Below are 15950 nucleotides of genomic sequence, written 5' to 3'. Positions count from 1 at the left end.
TAAAAAATATGATTATGGAAACTGGATGTAGTTGTTACTCCATAGAATTAAATACAGTGCTTGAGTTCTGCTTTGGAGAAGTTTCATAATGTCTGGGTTTTATAGATCTTTGTTGACAGCTGCTAATACAGCACTGCAAGTTCTGCTTATGTGCAGCTCCTGTATTTTTAGAAGAGGCTATTTAATGACGTAAGTAATGTATTCTGATTGATATTTGTAAAAAATTAAGAGTCTGGGTTTTCTGTTTTGGTTGGGATTTTTGGTAGGTATCCCTAGGATCTGAAAGGCATTTAGGAGCTTGAGAGGTGCCTGATATTCCATGGGTATAAGAAGAATTACTGAGTTCTCAGCATTAGTCCTGTCTCCGGTTAGTTTATTATATTTGAAGTTTAGAATTTAAACAATAAATTATCATATTTTGATGATTCCCACAGAAGAATGAAAATAAAAAGTGCTTAAAAACAAACACATACTTAGATTTTGGCAGATAAGTCCTTCTTAGTTAACACTTCACAGAAATTACTTGTATGTACTTGACAACAGCATACATTTTTCATAAATCTGGTTCTTGTGTTCTCTGGCAAACTATAAGGAAAGAACAGCAAAATAAATATGACAAAGATGACATCTTGGCAAACTCACTGAACTTATTATCATCTACAGTAAAAACCTGGAGTATCAACCAAGCATATAGCTCTGGGTCATTCTATACTACTCTTCCTATTAATCCTTAGACTATGGCCAAATGTGACATTTTTTTCCTTTAAATGCATTAATAAGGTAGTCCATCCTATCTGTCAACTGAGCCTGTTGTTCAAGCTCCTGTTACCTTTAAGACAAGTGATAGCAGCTGTCCATCCCTTAAATGAGCCCTGAAGTCTTCCAAATTATCAGAAATACTGGGACAGTTATTCCAACCTGCCTCTTCTGAATCATGCTACTGACTGCTGATGGTTTATTTTCTGTTACTAAATTCAGGGTGTTTTGATCTTTGTTTTTGAGGCCTCACTACTGATTCCTCTATGGATGGTCACTTACCCTTCTTGCTATATCTTAATGATGTCCTAGTGGTATAATTTTTGTATTAAACCTAACTTTGTTTTCCTTTGGTCTCATTTGTAAATGAGGCATTACCCAAATAGCTGAGAGGGTACAATGACCACTGGTCTTGAGCCGTTGTCTGAGGTGTATTGCTGCTACAATTCCAATTACCAGCAGAGATCTTGTTCTCATTCTATCCAGGGGAAAAGCCAGTGCTCTAAGTAGTCTGTGCTCTACTGAACTGACTACAGAAATAGCCAGGAATCCAGGATGTGAGAGTGAGAAACAACTGGTATGTGACTCCAAAGGGATCACAGTAACAGGGATGAATGGGATAAAAGGCATGTGTCTTAATGGGTACTGGTCTTTACATGTCATATCACATGCCAGAACACACTGAGTGTGATATTGCTAAGCATGCAAAAGGATTATCATGCAGCAGCCACGAGGAAAGTATCCTTGCTTCTCAGCTTGGAAAAGTCTTTACATCTGCACCCTTCTTTTTGTAATGATGTCCAGCTGTGCATTTAGGGTGTTTATTTCATGGAAGTGTTGGCATTAAACAGCTGTGATGCAAACAGCACCGTGTACCATGCTTCAGATGTTCTGAATCTTAGTGCATATTATGCAGCTAGCGAATGCAACACATCAGAAAACAATTTCCACTGCTTTCTGTTGCTTTTAGGGTAGTAATCTCATTTTTTGCCGAGTTCATCCTGTCTGTTGTCTAACTTTGGTAGCACAAAATTTACATGATGTGTAGGCGCTTCAAAAGTAACATGTAAGTTTATTTTTACTTTGGTTTATTTAAAAGCTATTTCAGATTGCCCAAGCATATTTTTGTCCCATATCACCAGCAGGACTCTTAAGCTCAGAATATATTATTGTTTCCTTGATGTGTTATGTGTTATCTGACATCTGCTTTCTTTGTCATGCCAAATCCTCTAAGCAATATTTTGAAAGACCTGAAAGATATTTTAAGTAGTAAACATCTTCTGGCAACAATACTTAATTTCATCACTACTCTTAAAAATTTTGTCTGCATGTTAATTGCTTCTAAGTTTCCCTACGGTTTCTCTATTGTTATTTAGGATTTTTTTTCTCCCTTTTTATTATGCAGCTCATGTAACTGATGCCATAAGTTTCAGAAAGATAGTTATAAAAAGGTAATAATCTTTGTGATTTCTTTTTACTTATTCCCTTCAGGCCAACCTTCTTAACAGAAGAAAAAATAAATTGTTGATGCATGAGAAAACAAATACAGTGCTTTTATATGTACTGTAGTTTGAGTTTTTCTATATAGCACACCCTTAAAAACACTATTGCATAGTTATCCTAATTATATGGTTGCTGCCTGGCCAGCAAAAGAAGAGTTCAACAAAATAACCTTCAACGATTCTCTAAAGACTTCATTGGACTTTGCTATTATTTTCTCCAGTTCTGACCTTAACCTGCAACTGAATGTTATCTAAAGACTAAAATACACTCAATGCTGTCTGCTCTGAATTTCCTTCAGTAACAAGGGTTGGTATGTTTGTGCTAAGACATTACAGTTTTCTACAGAGCCATCCTGAATTTCTGTTCAGGACATCAGTGTTTCTGTTGTTCATAAACTAGGTTAGTCACTGGATTTGAGATCTGTAGGTGCCACATGCCATGTAAAAGTTAGTAAGTATCATTGTCCCTGTGTTTAGTTCAATATTAAAACAATGCCATCTTCTATCAACATTTGCTAGGAAGTATTAACTATGCAAGCCTCCAGGGAAGCACAAGGGAAAAGGGGCTGGGTTTTCCTTTTTAGTAGTTCATTTTCTTCCTGCTTTGGGACTACATGGCTTTGAGGCTTACAGGCAGAGCAATCAGCCATTGAGAAACTGGATGCTCCAGTGTCCTCCTCACACGAGGGCAGAAGAACACAGACTTCTTTACCAGAGGACCCACTTTAGTCCACTGTGAGCAGTCTTTGGTCTAGATGTACAGGAAAGACCAAGTGAGTTCAAATGAGGTGGCATCATCTCCTGATTTGCTGGTTTGTCTGTCATTTCAGCTTCACAGAAAATCTTGGCTGGCATCAGATGCTGCTGTTTTTTCTGTAAAAGTTATATTTCTCACATGTCACAGGCAGGGAAGAACCTAAATATAAAATCTGGATGCAGCTATGTGAGGCACCTGGGCCTGTGCTTTAGGACAGCCAGGAACTGTGGAGATATGAAAGGTCAGGGCAAGTGTGAGCTGTTAACCATTTCTCTTAGCTCACCTGTGTGAACTCAATACCATGTTAAAATTACTTGTGCTGAGCGGGGGCAAACACTACTCTGCTCCAAAACACAGCAGAGATCTATCTTGTAGGTCTGAAGGGAAACCAAAGATCTGTTCCTGTAAATTAAGCTTACGTATTTTTCCTTTCAAGTATCCAAGAATTTAACTAAGTCTAGAATCCAGTTCATGAGTTTCACCACAATGTAATTTTTTACTTCTCTGGATTTCTATATCACTTTGTCAAAAACTAGCCAGGGAGCAGTGAAGAGGGACGTAAGAATTTCAGTGAGGGGTGATATACTCATGAAAAACACACAGATAAATATCTGTAGAGCTGGACTACCCTGGCTCATAGTTACTAGCCAGCTTCTGATCTAGTGGACATTGCAAGCCCAGTTGTCCCCTCAGGGGCCCTATAGGCTGCACAGGGAAAACAGGCTGTGTGGTGATGTGTGTGCTGGAATCTGGGGTAGAGAGAAAAGAGAGAGATGCCTTGTTTAATAAACATATGCTAGAAGTGTGAAAGCTGCAGTAATTTGGTTTCTAAGCCCCATCCATATCTCCATTTCACAAACTGTCTCTTTCATATGGATATAGAGTTGACCTTGCAGGCTTTTAGGCTTCATGTGAACAGGGTCACCCAGGGCCCAAGCCACCACTCAGCCTCCCCCACACATATCCCAGTTATATCTTTTTACTATCTCTGCTGGACACCACACCTTTCTGTAATTATAAATGTCTGCTTTCTGTCACTTCAAAGGTTTCCCAACACTGGGAGTCCTTCTTCAAAGACTTAACATCGCTGAAGAACCTCTGTCATTGACAGGAGGTCCGTCTTTGAAGTTTTTCATGTCATTTATTGATTTCCCTTTTTTAGGATGTTCATATTAGAAAATATTTCACTGTGTTTGAAAATCTGTATATTTTTATGTTGTTGAGGGGCTACCTCTTTGAAGAAACAACACTGTTGCAGCAGAGCCTCACTGTGAAGAAATCTGATAGTGTAACTGCTGTGTACTTTATGTCCCTTCAAGCTTTCATTTTTAGAATCTTCCCCTCTTTGTTTCTTTTCTATCTTTAGGTACTATTTTAGGTACTTAAGTCAGTATGAGGCTTTATTATGTGAATATGCCAAGTTTAGCTGTTCTATCCGAGTACTTAAAACTTTTCATGTGCTTATTGAATTAGTGATGCAAAAGTGAAAATAACTTTGGCTTGAGCAAACAAAAATGATGTATGCATATTTAAGTGAAAAGTGTTGAGAAGTGTTATTATACTTTTGTTCCTGTAAGTTTGAATTTTCTTCAGTTTATACATAAGGGCAACAAAAATTCTTCAGTTTTAAACAGAGGGATGTCTCAGATACTTTCAGGTAGATATTAACTCTGTTGAACTGCTAAAAAGATTTGTATGAGCAGCTGCTGTCAGTTTTGGTGTAAACTCCACATCAAACTCATGGAGGCTGTTCTGTAATTCAGTTGAGACAAATAATGGGCACCTGATGGATGGGAATGTTCTTCAACTACTTCTAAAGCACTCCCTGGTTCTGCTCTAATTGGCAATTTTGATAGCACACATTTTTGGATAGTCAAGTAATATTAATTTTTTTAGAAGTATCTGACTTGACAAAAAAGGAGGAGGGCTGGTCTGTGTTGCTTTTTCTTTTCCTTGAGGATTTACTTGAATACCTTTAGTCTTATCAAGGGTGCAGGCTCTTTCTAAATATACGAAGGGGGTTTTGTTGGCATTTTCTACAAAATGTCTCTGAAAAATAAGGAAGTTGTGACATTTCAAGGGACAGATGCCTTAAACCAGGCACCACTTTACTTACTTCGACTGTTGACACTGAAGAGTTTCAAGGATGGGTCTTCTGAAGTTGTTTACCTCGTGAGGTGGCTTCCTGGGTAGGATAAGTTCATATTGTTCATGTATTCTTATGAGGAAATTTTTGACCTTGGATTACTTCAAAGATCTGGTCAATTGTCTCCCTGCACCATAACCCTCCCACCCCATTTTGTCAGCTCCCCTGCCTTTGCACATAGGTTAATGCAGGCCTTTTGTTCTTCAGAATCAATAATGCCGTATTCTTTATAAATCCTAAAATATCATAGTCAACTCTGATCTTTTGAAAAACAATGAAAATCACTGCCTGGGGTGACTCAACACTCCTGAATAACCATGATGTGTTTTAGAACAGAAAGGTATTTTCTCTTGGTGGTAAGGTTGACTTTAGATACGTGTAAAGGCTGTTTCTACTGGGTCACTGGGAAAGGCTGCAGTAGTTTGTTGTGCTTGAGAAATTTACTGTTAACATGGAGCTGATCTCTGTATGCACAAGTCTGACAATTCTATACTAAAGCAACACATGTGCACTGTCCCTACACCATGTACACAGTGAATCTCTTGTAATGAGGAAGCATCAGATCCCTCATGTATGAGAGGTATATGCAGAGAATGCACTGGCAGATGCAGAGATGAGATGGAGGGTATTTATTTTGCAGGGCCAACTTGCATACCCCATGTTCTGTATTCTCTATGCTGTACTGACAAACAAAGCAGAGCCAGCATTGCCCAAAAAGTCCATGTTTCCAGGAAGCTACAGAGTCTGAAGGGCTTCATGACACAGAAATTGGTGGGTGAATGGCTGAAGTTGTAGATTTACTCAGAAGACATTGCAAGTACATGTGTGACTAAAACACTCAGAGCTGCCAGGTATATCTAAAGGAATCAATGGCTTTGAAAATGCAGAAAGATGTTTTATCATTCATATAATACCTGGCCAAAAACATGAAATACTTCTGATTTTCTTTTTTTTTTTTCCCCACAAAATTTTAATAGGTCCTTTTAAGGCTTGAGTATGGAAAAACCTCTGGCAAAATCTCTGATAAGTGGCACAGTGTACTGACATAAATGCGTGTTATGAGGATAATAAAAATTGAGCTGCAATCAGACACCCTGAAGTTTATATCTTTATACTGCAGCAAATATGACCTAAGTCTGCATTTCATGGCAGCAGCACTCCTGTTTAGATTCACAATTATCACTGTCTCACATTCCTCTTGTGATATGAGAAAATTATAGTTACTGATGGATTTTCAGTTTATGCACAAGCCATTTTTCTTATTGGGTGTTACTTGCAACGACTGAAGAAAGAAATTCTTGAGGTATGTTGGTAAATTAAAAATTGAGCTCCTCTGCTGGAGCCAGGCAATCTACACAAGAAAGCAGGTATCACTGTTCTATTAAGATAAGTTAATTCAAACTAAGAAGCTGATGTTGCCTATACTGAATACATTTTTACCTTTTTCAGAGGAGTTGCATCAAGAGAAAATACCAGCTTCATGCTCAGAGACAGGAGGTTACTGTTTTCCACAGCTTCTTTAAGTGCTTCATATCTCTACAGGCTTAATTTGGCAGCTTCTGCTGAAACTACCCGCAAAGTCGCTGTTCCTGAAGTTATTCTGATTTCAGACTCTGTTATACAAAGGTAACAGACTGACTTCTTTTGTAGCCATCTGGAGCTGACTTCTGTTGTTCATATACCAAGTTGAGCTGACACTGTGGTAGACAGGGAAACAGTAACTTCTCATCTCCTTGTACCTATTTGTTAGGTTCCAGCTGAGACTTCCCTACCTACATTTTCTGAATATTGTCTAAAATAGTTTGCCAGATTATGTAATTGTTACTTTTTTACTGCTTTTACTACTTTTTAACTACTTTGAAATTATCCATAATACTTGATAAGACCTTTACTCCTCCCATGTCTCCATCTGGAGCCAAAAGGACTCTTCCAATTTGTGTTGATTTTCTGGGCTTGTGTAGTGCAGAAGTGCTTTGGTGACACTGGCTTTTAACTAAGAAGGAAAGTATTGTAAATGAGATGAATATATTTTTCCTTCTAGTGAGTTGTCATTGACATTTCTTGAATATTAAGGAAAGAGGAAGAGAAAAAAGATTTGGGGTATATTATTTATCCCATATGTTTACAGTTTGCAGGGAAAAATATACTTATATAGAGGATGGCTGCTTGTAGTACTCTTGTCTCTGCATCATTAATGTGGTCATTAATTTTTCCTTGTCACTAGATTTAAACTACAGCATTGTAAGACATTCTTCTTCAGCTGCTTCCATTAGACTGCATACTATTATAAAATAAAAGGGGAATGTTGTACTTCATCTCTTTATATATTATAAAATTATGAAGAGGATAATTATAAAGGCTGTAGTGCAATTTCTTGGCATTGCTGTCAGTTACCAACTCCATAAGCTGCATTCCTTTGGTACAAAATGCCAAGAAAACCCCATGATTGAAATAGTCATCTAATTAATTTCTCTCTATTATTACTTTCAAGGGCTGTCTGTGCAGAATGCTCACTGATGGTTAATAAAAAGAGAATGTTTTAGCTTAATAAAAAGCTAAAACAGTCCAGTTTTAGCTTTTAAGTTCTGAATATCTTTCCATACCCAACCTGTCCTTGTGCTGACAAATGCAAATTATCACATTTGAAACAGCTACAGTGAAAAAACTGAAACTGAGTCTGGCATTCTGTGCAGAGCCTTTGCTGAGCATGTTTCATCATCTCACTCGTCACTAATTCAGTTCCAAGCTGAGTCTCTATATCCAAAGCCTTACTGGTACTGCCAGTTCCTTGATGTGCATCATTTCTACCTTAGTCACAGGGTACCATTTTGTGTGAAGCCCTCTGCCTTCTTTACGTTGCTGGGCCTTAATGTTTGTTTCCTTGTATGTTCCCAGAGATATCACTAGGCCTATATGCAGTAATAGGAGCAGGGCTTTTTGTATTAATACCAGACACACTCCTGATTTTCACTGAAATATCATTAGTAAAAAATTCCAGGAGATATCTGCACTCAATTCTGTTTAATTTGCTTGGTGTCAAGAAATGCCAGTACAGTCTGTGCAAGTTTGTGCAAAGAACTAAAAGCATGGACACCATATAAGTAGAAGTTAAAAGTAAGGCTGCAGTTCTGATTTGGATGGAAAAATGAAGATGTGGGACATCCAATTGACTTCTGAAAACCCAGTGTCCTACCCAAGCAGAAGCTACTTATTTTGCTACTGACAGCTGCAGAAGTTCAACTTTACTGTCTAGTTCCTGTAAGAAATTTAAGAGTTCTCCTTTATTACAAATAACAAATGCTATCCTAAATTTTTTCCAAAAATTGTAAATCTCTCTCTTTCTCCTGCTCAATCAAATTGGGAGCCATAGCACTAGAGTTCCCCTGGGATGAGCATGAAGATGTCTTTTACTATCACAGCCTTGAGCATCTCGTCGTACCTTATGCAAGAGAGGAGTCTTACTTATACAGTGAGGATCTGTTTTACACAAGGGTATTTGAGCTGAATTGAATGACTTGCCTGAAACCATGGGAAAAGTCTGAGTCAAAACAGTGTCTGTAGTCCTTAGATCACAAATTAGAGCTCTAACACTTGCATGTTCTTTTTTGCTCACACATTGCTCTTTTTAGGATTAAAAGTAAGCCCAGAAACATTTTGGATGAAAGTGTGACCCCTTTGGAGCTGATAGTAATTTCTAAGGAAACTTAAGAGAGGCCAGGATTTTACATTTGATAGTCTGGTATTTTACTGTGAAATTAGTTAATGTAATGCATTCAGTAAGGAATTGTCTTGTGTCATTTTTTTGTTTGAAGTAATCCTATCAAAAAGTTTTGATCTTTTTGAAGAGGAAAGATCTCTGACTAAATTGGGTAAAAGCAGGCAAGAAGGGGTAGATCCTGAGGCCTCAGGAACAGCCCTAGGACATCGTCCAGGAATGGGCTAAACCCCGAGGCCTCAGGAGCAGCCCTAGGAGCAAGAAGGGCTCCTCCCGCTACATCTGGTGGAGAATGCGGGCAGCATACAGACATCTAAAGAAGCAGTGTGAGAAGCTGGCAACATACAGAACATTATCCCTGATTTGAAAAAAATGCCTGGGCTAACACTCTCCCTGAAAGGTATCAAGCTCTTTGGATTGGAAACCTCAGCTCACTCTGGTGCGAGGCATGGAGAGGCCAGCAGCTCGTCGAGCCTCTGGAGCAAGAAAGGCTCTTCCCGCTACACTTCTACCCTGGAAGCGCTGTGTGGTGGCTGGAGTCCTGGAAGAGACCAGCAGCTCGTCGAGCATCAGGAGCAAGAATGGCTCCTCCCGCTACAGGTAAAAGTCTGGAAATTTTGAGTGTAAAAACTCATGTTTCAAAACCCATGGCATGCTTCCCCAGTTTTACCCTAGACCAGATGTTCTTACTATACTTCTTGCCATTTTGCATCTCTTGATTTTAAGAGTTTTTCAAAATCCCCTGCAAAAGTTCAATAGGATTGTTAAGTTCTGCTTTCCACATAGAACACTGTCTCCTGCAGGCTATGCTATACTTATCCAATATAATTATGTCAGACAATAAATAATGAATATACCTATCAAGGCTTTGCAGGATTGCTTGTGATGTGAACATAAAACATTCTGAGAACAGAAGAGGCAATTGTTTGGTATCAACCATTTAATTGTCTGATTTATTAAAAGGGAGTTGAGCCTAGGTTTCTGCCATGCAGGATGTTAGTTAATTCTGGAGGTTTGTGTCTGAATGTGTTTAACTCCAGTCTGGGATGGACATGTGCAAAGAAATCAAATGTTGTTTTTGTTCCTCTGCTGCTGTTGCTGCTGTGCTGCAAATCCTCCGAGTTTGTCTGAAAACACTGAAATAGCCGGCTGGGTACCTAAAATGGTTGGCAGCATGGCAGGGAGCTGCTGCCAGCTATTCCTGGTACATTTGGCAGCTCAAATGAGGAATGAGTTAATATCTTTTTCCAGGGCTCAGTGTTGCATTTAAGCAGAACCCTGTGCTGGAGGGAGCTGCATCCCTTCAGTCATATTGCCTCAAGGAATCATGTTTCAAAATGCAGAAGGCCTCCTAGGTGTCCTGGCAGCCCAAAGAAGCTATCCCTTTGCTACTCCACTTCAGGGGATGAAAAATCTTTCTGTAAGTGTAGTTAGCCATTTCTGGTAGCCAAAATATTGGGTGAATTTCAGCCACAGTTCTGCTTTTAATTTGCCTCTTCTACCCTTCTGTGTTTGGGTGCAGTAGAAGAGGTTTAACAGACTTTGTTCCCTCCCTATTTGCTGATGGTAATAACTCTGTGGGACATCTGGACATCAGCTGGTCTTCAATTTGGACTGTGCAAAGAATAGTGAAAAGTGTTAGACGTTGACTGGAAGAATGTAATTTTACTAGGTTGTTTATTTGTTGGGCCTATAAATTAAAACAGTGGTGCATAAAAGAATTTATTTTATTCCCTTTGTATTACAAGTGGTCCAATGACTGAATCACCTGCTTTGGAGGAAATTAAAATAACTTTAACACCAATAGTTACAGGATAATCTGTCCTCAGAGAATGTTTTCTAGTATTTAGGGGGCACAACTGGGATTCCTGTTTGTGTATCTTTCTCAGTCTTCTTACTGTCGCAGTCTAAGGTTGCATCTGTCATCTTCAACACATATTTCAAAATAGATTGTGAGAAGGGAATTTAAGCTACCCAATTTTCTAAAAGCTGAATGTTTGTCTTGGCTAAAATAGTATATGCCTGGAGTCATACTATTCCAGTCATTTGAGCTATTCTTGTTTGATAGTGATGGTGTGGAGGAAAGCTGGTGTCCAAATACAGTGCTAACTCTTGAGCAGTTGGGCAAAAAAATTAAAAAGCCCTTTGAAATCCTAGGCACGTAGCCTGTTAAGAAAGTAAAAAACGAGGGGAGTCCAGCTTATAAATAGAGATTATATTCAGGTCTGATTTGAAAATGCATTTGGAAATTTGCTGTGTGTCCTATTATAAAACAAGGCCTGAAATCATTGAGGTTGTATGAAATGGTTTCCTGATCTGAGCATGGTGTGGTGTTTGCAAATGACTGTTCTGTGTATTGTGCTTTGCCAACCTCATTTTGTATGATCTTCAGTGTGATACAGGCTTAAAGTGTGTGGTCATTATTTTTATCTCAGGGAGTCTGTTGATTTTATGATCTGTATTCCCCTTATGAACTCTCCAAGTCTAATTTCTTTGCTTACCTTCAACTGAGGCATTTCATAGTTACACAAATATGTGTTTATCTCTTTCTCTGCTTGAGGCTGTTCTAAACTGCCAGGATCTCATGGAGGGCTAATTTCAGTAATGTGTAACACTCTGAATGGATCTGCAAAGGTGGCAAGGGATAGAACACAGAAAGCACTCCATAATACTTAGGGAAGGAAATGCGAGTGAAGAACAGGGACACAAATGTCAGAAAAAGCCAAAGATTTCATCTACCTCTGACAAATTCAGCATATATTTATGTACAGACTCTCTATCCTCCTGGCATGAAAAGCTGGTTATTTGCAAGACTTGCTCTGTATATGTAATTTATATGTAATTTATAACAACAGTCCCTGTTGAAACGACTCTCCCAGATCTATTCCACTTTATTCTGATCTCAGCTTACTTAGTGATCCTCTTTGTGAGTACAATTTGCAGTTCTCTACTTCATTGATTCTGTTTTACTTTTTCCCAGAAATGAGGGGATTTTTCTTTCAGAGGCCTTTAAATGTCTTTCCTTGTGAATGTTGGCTGCTTTCAGTGTACCATTGGATGCAAGAGCTGATACCCTAGCTCACCATCTGGCAGTTGATTTTTCTTGCCCTTGCGTTTGTGAAAGAATAGTTTGTCAAGAATGAAAATAAAAAGAGAATTCGATGTGTTACGGATAGCTTTTCTGAAATGTTCATGAGAGCAAGTGGTGAGACAGCTGATCTGATTTTGTTGATATTTTTTTTGGAACAATCTCTAAGTAATCATTTTGTGCCCTTACTTATTATTTAGGACCTGTTTAGACAAGTAAGTAATTCCTTTGACCTGAGTGAGACAATTAAAACAAATGGTTAGTATCTGTCTTTAGATTACTAGGTGCTGGGATGAGTGAGAACTAAGCAGTAGTAGGATTTCCCTCTCTTCCCTGCAGACACATGTGGAATTCTTAACAACAACAAAGAGAAATTAAATATTAAAAATACAAAATGCTGTGGCTTAGTTATTTGTCATTTATAACTAAAGTGAGTGCTTTTCTTTGCTCTGGAATCTTCACTACTTTTTATTTTTGTCTTTGTTGTTTTTATGCAGTGCTCAAGTTAACCACCTATAGCTTGTAATTTCTGTAAAATAAATGTTCTGATTTATATTTAAAATGGGTAAATGTACATAAGAGGACAGATGGGCATAAATGTAGACAGGAAAGAAGCAGCAATCTGAAATGCTGCGACAGAGTACAAAGGTCTGTATTGATCTAAGGAAGGAGGAGTATCATCACATAGCTTTCATTTTGAAATTATTGTTGTGCTGAAAAAGAAATGAGAATGATCCAGTGCTAAAGTAACAGGATAGTAAAATTACCCAAACATTTGAATTTCTAGCATGTTTTCATTCAGTGGTAAAGCCCATATCCGGAGCCTGTATTTCCACTTTAATGATTATGACAATAAGCTCAGAAATTTGATATGAAACTTCCTCATAAGAATGACTTTAAGAACACAGCACTAGCTGTAGGATAGCTGCAGATGGGGAAGTATGTCTCCAAGTTCAGTGTTGTTTTAATGCTAAACATGTTTCTTCTCTTGCCTACCTTGCTCAGTTGCATTGTCTGTGCCACTGTGCTAGAGTTGGCTTTAATAAATACAAATAAAATAAAATTATAGCTTTGCATGTAAAATCCTAGGTAACTGTAAAACTGAAATGTAAATGAGTGGATCTTACCCAGCCTGTTGGAAATGAGGAAGGGATATCTTCATTTTTTTCCTTGGTGTTTCCATTCTGATTCTAATCAAAACCTTGAAGATAGAAAAATGTTGGGTTGTTTTGTGTTCTTGCTTTTTTTTTTTTTTTCTTTTTTCATCCCAGATGGTTTGAAAGATTAAAAAAAACAAGACTGGAGTCTGGCACTACTGCAGTCCAGGTAAAACAGCAGGAGCTATTGTAATACAGTGAGGAGGATTCAATAAATCTGAAACTGTTACAGCAGCAGTGGGGTACTTTCAACATAATTCCCATTTCTTTGGGAACAATTTCGTAATTGAAACTATTTATTTATAAAGTAACTCACAGAAAGAAGTAAAAGTGGCAGTGTTTTCAGTTCTTAACTAGTAATCATAATCTAGTTCAATTCAGAGTAGAACAGCTACAGTAGCACATGAGAAACAAAAGATAATAATGGTCTGAGTTGAGAATACTGAACACTTTGTATTTCTAATTGCATCCATCTTGCAAATGAACACAAACTTTTATTGAGGAAAAACTTATTATGGGAATCACTAGCAACAAAAAGCTGTTTTATGAGCCTTAAATAGACAAACGCTATTTGTCACAAATCAAATTTGTTCTATTAGTTTAGTAAAGTGAAAATAATTCTATTGGCAAGCTTTTGAGAGCTACAGATGCATTGCATATGTCAATATTTTCTTCTGGTAAGGAGCTATTTAATAACAATTTTTCTGTGCAGAATTCTGGGTTTATGATATAATAATCAGTGTAGTTGATTAGAGAAAATTATAATAAAATTTTGTTTGTAGTAAATTTGGAGGAGTTATTGGTTAATAGTGTATCTTGGGTTAAATAAACTTCGAGATCAAAGGCTGAGGAACTGATGGCAAAATAGGGGAGTGAGAAGATGCTGAATGCTTCAAGTCAATTAATGTCTTTTGAGAAATATTAGATAACTTCCTAGATCCTAACCAGACACAGCAGGGACTGGTAAAACCTTAGAAAATAATATACTGTAGCCATTGCAAATGTTATTGAAAATACATACTTAGCAGTGATACCACTTATTTTGAAATATATCCCCAATTGTATTGGATTACCCTCTATTGAGACAAAGGCAGAGGGTGGAGACAGTGCAACTTGTGTGAAACATGGAAGTGGAAAAAGTAGCATTATTTATTGAATGTAGGTATCTTACATTCAATTCCACAAAGCAGAATATTACAGAACCTTTCTGTCTGAGCATTATATTTCTCAAATACTGGGCCAAATCACTTCTGGTGCGAGAGGAAAAGGGTTTTATCTCCTTGTTTCAGTGTGTTATTCTGCCATTACCTGAGCAGAAAGGAGACAATTGCTTCTTCAGATATGGTTATACCTCCCTTGATAAAAAAAGATTTTTAAAAAAAGACAAAAAACCAAAAGAAACCCACAAAGAGATTTGAGTCTGCCTCTGGTGTTTACCTCTGCAAAGTTGATCTGCTGGGCTGCTAAAAGCAGAGCAGTAAGTAGAGGCGAGTATTGGAACTTTCCTCCCAGTTTAGTGAGATCTGACACTACAATTTTTGTACTTTGTCTTAAAAGGTATTTAACAGTGCTGTGGGGTCACTGTCTAGGTGTACTAGTTTAATCACACTGCATCACAAAAAAACTGCTTGATAAGTGGTGTTTCTCAACACAGAGACTGGATAAATGTACCCCATCAAATTAGCTTATTATACAACATGCTCATCCAATTTCAGCATTTCACATTTTGCAAAAGAGTGGCCAAAGTCTCATGTACCATGTCAGCCTTTATACGCTACAGTCATTAAATCCAGTGATAAGCTTGGAGGCAAATGTGACTAAAATAATTTAATAAATAAAAAGCCCCTAAAATAGGGGCTTTAGTTTAGTCATTGCCATGCAGCTGAATCCTGTTTTCACAACGATGCTATGTATTCATTTACTTTAACAAGCCAGCCTGAATGATGGAAGAATCAAAACTTGCCTATAATTTGATTTGTCCCTGGAGTCCAGGGGTACAGCCATTCCAACAGCACAGATTATGTCCTCTTTAGACATGGAAATTGAACAGAGGAGCACAAGCTATTTCACAATAGCTCCCCTTGTGGACAAAGTGTATTGGAATAAAAGATACTTTTTCTCTGGAATAATTAGTGTACTGATTATTATAGAACAGAATAAGTGTGCTAATTATTCCTACAGTGTCCACACAGGGACAAACAGAAAGCTATTGAAGAATGGCTTATTCTGCAATAGCTATTTTGGTCCATTTCCCCATATAGGCAAATCCTACTGGTGTTGTCAGCAGGTAATGAGCGTATAGATGGAGAATGTGGATGGATTGCATTAATGATCTCTTCCCATTAGTGTTTCTTTGTGCTTCACTTTTGTTCACTTGCAGAGTTAATTGCTTAAAACTCCCTCTTAAGTCAGACACATTTCTAATTCTAACTTCCCAGTTCTTACACAGAGACCCTCCAAACCCTTTTGTGGGTGACCCACCACCAGCTGGCTGAGCAAATCAATGCTTATATCTGATTGTTTATGCAAAACTGTTGGTTTTCACTGGAATGTATTTGGCTTTTTGCTAGATGTTAAAGGTTATGCTTCATTGAAGACCATTTTTACATTTTCTGCAGGATCACTTTGCAAAATAATTTTGCATTCATTTGAAGAGCTATTGGAAAATTCACCCAAGTGATTATTGTTTCAAGAAGACAGAAGGTCCATCTGTGTGGAGAGCTGAGGGAGTTACTGGTGGAAGGGAAAGAGAAAGGGTCATTAGATCCCAGACTACATTTCTCCCTTATATTAAATTAACATTCAGTTCTCAGGCAGCACTTCATATCT

Source organism: Calypte anna, chromosome 9 (genome assembly GCF_003957555.1).
Source record: "Calypte anna isolate BGI_N300 chromosome 9, bCalAnn1_v1.p, whole genome shotgun sequence".
NCBI lineage: Eukaryota > Metazoa > Chordata > Aves > Apodiformes > Trochilidae > Calypte > Calypte anna.
The sequence above is the reverse complement of the archived record's forward strand: the minus strand, read 5'-3'. Positions refer to the sequence as shown.